Source organism: Micropterus dolomieu, linkage group LG16 (genome assembly GCF_021292245.1).
Source record: "Micropterus dolomieu isolate WLL.071019.BEF.003 ecotype Adirondacks linkage group LG16, ASM2129224v1, whole genome shotgun sequence".
NCBI lineage: Eukaryota > Metazoa > Chordata > Actinopteri > Centrarchiformes > Centrarchidae > Micropterus > Micropterus dolomieu.
In genome coordinates, this window is record NC_060165.1 from 11,375,682 (window position 1) to 11,381,356 (window position 5,675).

Genomic DNA, 5,675 nt, shown 5'->3' on the forward strand with positions numbered 1-5,675 from the left:
CAGCGTGTCATCCTCTGATAGTCCATGTCTCATCATTTCATTATTAATCTTTCTTTGTTTTGTTTGCTCCCTTGAGAGTTCAGACTTGATGCAATTAGAAGATGTAATTATTCCTCGGCAGTGCTGAAAATCTAAACAATCTATAGCTGTACTCAGTCTTCAATAGCCTTGATGCATGTACCTCAGTTGCATACTGTAGAGGGTTTTGAGCATGTATAAAAGCACAATGACAAAAATGCCAGCATACATAATTATAAAATTTTGAGTGTGGTGCTTGACTAATATCACAGTGACAATGAAGGAACCATGTATCCACTGCCACTGTAGTCCTTTGTCAACATTTGCATATAGTGTATACAAGAGAATAAGACTATATATAATTCAGGCATGTGATTGGCCAAGGAAAATATACTGAGACCCCTCCACACCTCGGTAAAACTGGCAGCAGCTCTAATATAACGTGGATGGTAAAGCAGGACCCATGACAATAACTTATTTGGTGGATGTGTTGCAGTGGGAATCAAAGACAAGTGTCTAATCCACTGCTCCATCGCCACCTCTCTATAATAACTATTATTTTGTATTCATTTTTTTACCTAACTTCAGCAGCTACATGTGCAACATGCAACATGCAACAATAATTGAGTCTATAACTAAATAATATAACAACTAACTTTCAAATTACTTCAGTAGAAGTTAACAGATTATTTTTAATGAACAAGAGACAGCAGAAAATGTTTTTTTTGCCTGTTTAAGACCTGGTAGCCTGACTGTTAAAGAATCAGTTATATTAATCAGGAAACTCAGATCAAACAGCCAGATCAGTCTCTACTGATAAGGCTGTAGGAAAAAGTTTTGACATTTCAACTCTGGCAGCGGACGAGCATGTGCGTGAGACGAGAACGACCGTGACAATTTCACAGGATTGTTTTAATTTTTATTTTACCTTTATTTATTCAGGGAGCTTCACTGAGAGGAACCTCTCATTTGCAGGAAGGCCCTGATCACATCACACTGTTACACATTCACACCTGGAAGCTGCCCAGTACAATCGCAGCCTGGTCTGCTGGCCACTAAGCAGCTCTGGGGTTATGGGCCTTGCTCAAGGGCACCTCAGTGGTGGTAAATGAGGGAGGGCAAGCACTGCTTGGTTTAGTTTCCACACCCAGATTTTATCCTGCTGGTCCGGGGACTGAACAGGCGACCTCCCGGTCACAAGCTTGCTTCTCTAACCTTTAGGCCACCACTGCCCACAATCCTGCCAGTTACACACAAGCCGTTGCCATGGTTACCTCGCGGAGCGCTTGTTTGCCTGTCTGATGAGGAGCACAGAGCAACCCCGCAGATAAAAGCCGTCTGAAAAGGCATTATATAAACCCTGTCACAACAATTCACAAGAAATTCATTTATAACGTGCCAAATCCTTTAACATAAGGATGACTTAAAAAGCAACCATTCATACAGCAAAGTGTATATTATATAGCCTATATAATTGATCAATCCACAACAAAGTCAAAGTAAACATTAGCTAGCCTATAACAAGCAATAATCAAAACATACCCAATTTATCCATCCTTATTGGCACCTCAGTGTTGGGCAAGTTACTCAGAAATAATAGCCTATAGTTACTAGTTACTTAGCATATAGGCTACTTCTTAAAAAAGTAATATTAGCTACTCTACCCTACTACTGGGTGATACAACGCCACTCTCTCCCGACGAGTCCAAGCGTCACTGGCAGCTGCTTCAGTTAGCCTGAGTATAATGTAGAATTGTTCGCGGTCAAAAATGTTTTGCTGTTCCTCAAAGATTACAACGGACGACAATGTTCTTTGCATCTTAGACTGAGACACAATAATGGCAATAACGTTACTTACAGCTGTCGAAAATACCTCTCTCTCCCTGGTCTACAGTCTTCCTTTAGCTTTTTGGCTAACAGCCGACTTTAACAAGAAAAGGTCAGGTACTGCTGAGCTGCAGCGCGGTCGTGCATTCACGTCAGGGATGATGCGTTCATTAGCGCAGCCTTTCTGGGATTAGGAACTGTAATAATAGAACTGTTTTGGAAATAGTAATCCCTTACATTATCCTTTACTGGGAAAAGTAATATTGCATTATTACTGCCCAACACGTTACATACCACTGATGCACGACTGTGGTACACATTGCGCGGGTGTGGAATTGGCAGCTGAACACAAAAGGAACATCCTTGTTGATACTTGGAAAGGAATAAAACTTTAATCATGTCAGCTTGTAGAAATCCTTTCCATTTCACTCGGCCAGCTCCTGTACCTTGCCTAAATAATATCCCTGAATCAGTTCACTCCATACACCTATAATAAAGAACAAGACTAACACTGTGTCTACACAGTAAGCATGTTAGCAGAGCAGCAGAAGCTTCAATCCTCCATGACTACAAAGCATGTGTTCAGGCACAGTATTGTCACCCACGTTTTGGGCTAAATGCTAACGTCAACATGCGCACAATGACAAAGCAAACATGCTGATGATAACTTTGCTATGATGTTCTTAGACAGCCCACTAACATTTGCTAATTAGCGCAAAACATAAAGTATGGCTGAGGATGATGGGAATTTGTTTTCAAAGTGTTTGGTCATAAACTAAAGTATTGGATACATTTAAATTTGAGGGATTATCTAACAAGTTTCCTGAATGTTTCAACAACTACTGAATGGCAATCCATTCACCAAAGCAGTAGACAGACAGACCGATCGACTGACACAACCATCCATCGAGCCATGGCGCTAGTGTGGCTAAAAACACATATTCTTCATTATGTGAAATAATGAGGCAAATCCAGATAAAAGCCAGTGCTTCTTATAATGATTAACCTCATGTTTTGATATTACATTCTTCGCTTCCTCTCTCTGGGATCATACAGGTGAAAAAAGGTAGGACAGATTGCACAAGGATGACATTCAGCAAAGGTCTTATTCCACATTTGGACTCACACTCCAGACCAGTGATCCACCAGAACACCACATTTCCCCTTATCAAACCTGTAGGATTTAAAATATTGGAAATGCAGATATAGAAGATGACTTGAAGAAGTCCCTCATATTTTGTACATTCAGTGTATTTTATGGACGTTAAGTGATAAATTGGCTCACGGTTGTTTCTTTCATTTGCCAGTGTAATTGTCATTAGATATTGAAAACAAGTCAAACAAATGAAACTCAGTCTGTATCATTACCAGGAAGCGGAAATGACCTTGCCTTGCACTGACAGCTTAATCACTGTTGACGATTATTAAGAGCCTGAATCACTCCTGATCAAAATTTAAAGCTTTAATCAGCACTGGCCAATGTAACGCCGACAGTAAGCCTGTAGCTAGCCTGAGAACTGAAATAGTGTTCACTTCCACAAAGAGTGTGTCTTTTTACGATGGCACTGAATCAAAAAGGAATTAACCACTTTGCAAACACAACATAACTGTGATGAGCTCGGGATAAATTATGATTAGAAATTGTCATCATACTGCAGACATGGATCATTTTAGTTACCATCTGTTTTTATTGCTAGCCAGTGAACAAAGAAATGGAGGGGTCTTTTTTTGTTAACAGTACTGATAGTAAGCAAGTCTTCCACCTGCTGTTGAGTATGTGGCTCAGTCAAAGGATGCAATAATTTCTAAGTCAAAATCTCTGTGCATTTTCATTTTCAATTCACTATATCCATAAATACATTCTGGGCCAGCTGTGCTATTGAAGACATGAGAGTGTCTTTTTGGCTACAAAATGTTAATTAAGCCATAAATTGAATCTGGCCATGAAAAAAAAGCAACAGCCCATATCTATGATCGGTTTAGGAGAAATGGAGTTCACTGAAGAAGGGAGGGGTCCATTCATCTTGACTTTGAAGAACATTAGGATGATGGCTGTGCAGTCCATCCCTCTCACACACACTTACAGGGAAATGTTCAGTTGGACGTTAAATTAATTTCTCATTTCAAGTCATTAACCTTTTAATGAATGAGTCCTTACAAAGTGGAATCATTCCGTTGGACAGCTAGAGTATTCAGGGCATCGATTTCACTTCTATTTCACCATCAGAGCAGCAGCACGTAAAGATTCAGAAGTCATCCCACTGTGCTCGACCTTGACTGTGGCGTGACTGTTGTGTTAAGTTTGAAATACCCGAGACCTCTCCACCATTCCAATTCCAATTGAGACGCTCCATGTTCAAAACCTACGTGTCAGTGTCTTTTTATTTTGCTCTGTTACGGCCTGTCTTTGTACCAGTCTGTCTCCACGTCCGGGCTCTCAAAAGGTCGAGCCGTCACTTTCTCCAAAGCGGTGGTGATGTGAGCGACAGGCTGGGATCTGCTGCTTACTTCTGTGTATTCCCAGATCAAAGTGAGGCCTGTCTGAGCAGCTGAAGTGCCCTTAATATGTTCGCCTCAGCAGGATCATCCACAGGCTGTTTCTGCCTGCCTCACTGCTGCTGGTTTGTGTCTCAGGAAAAGGGACCTTTTTATTCTCAAGAGGGACAGATTAGGGGCAGACCACGTCTGCTTTTGTTAGTAAATAGGTTTTATGTGTGCATTTTAAAAAGCAAAAGTACGAGAATTCCAATTTTTATTTAGTTTCACTGAGAGCAATGCTCTCTTTTTCAGGAACGCCCTGATAACATTCACACAGTTTCACCTTCACTCCTGTAAGCTGCCCAGTACAACCACAGTCTGATCTACTGGCCACTGGTCAGCTCCAAAGGAGAGGCTGGGGTTAAGGGCCTTGCTCAAGGGCACCTCAGTGATGGTAATGAGGGAGGGGGGTCTGAGACCGAGGAGCAAGAGCTGCTTTTGACTTTCCTCACCCAGATTTGTCCTGCCAGTCCGGGGGACTGAACTAAACACCTTCTGGTCTAAACTTTAGGCCCAAATCTTGAAATTAATCAAGATACCTGCCACCTCACCCCAAAATACATAATGTAGATAATAGAAATAGAAATTAATTGTTGATATTTCAGTCTGGACTAGTGGTGGACTGTTTGAGGAAATGTAGCTAACAGCCAAGCTAACAGATTTTGTTGTTTTGGCATTCAACACGTTTTTCTGCTCGCTCTCCAGGATACACACATTGCATTTTGGTGAGAAGACCTTGTCACAACCTGGCTCTTGGGCCATGACAAACACACCATTTCAACGGTCTAACCATTTAATTTATTTAACAATAGCAAATTAATTTAATACATAACTGACTTTAACAAGGCGTGTAATGTGCGTATCAGTGGAATTAGTGGTGTAAGGTGTACATGAGGTAAGAGATAGTGTGTGGGTGTTTTAAAGAGCATAAAAGAACTGATGTAACGCTGCCATCCTCATATGACCGGAGGTGTATCTGCAGGAGAAAAGAGGAAGAAGGAGTGAGAGGCATATACAATAACAGCAGGGGTCATCACACACTTCACGGGGACCTTAAACTGGATATTACTAGCTATTTTTGTGAAACTGTGATCACTTTTTATCTTCAGTGATATATAACTTGCTATAATCAATCAATCAGTTTTATTTAAAGTGCTGAATGGTCCCAGTAATGGTCCCAATGGTTCGAAAGTATTGGGGAGTTTATAGCCATCATTCTGAGAGGAATGTGGACCAGTTATTTTGTCTCTAATTGAGTCAATCTTATTTGTGAAAAATTCAGAAAATCATCA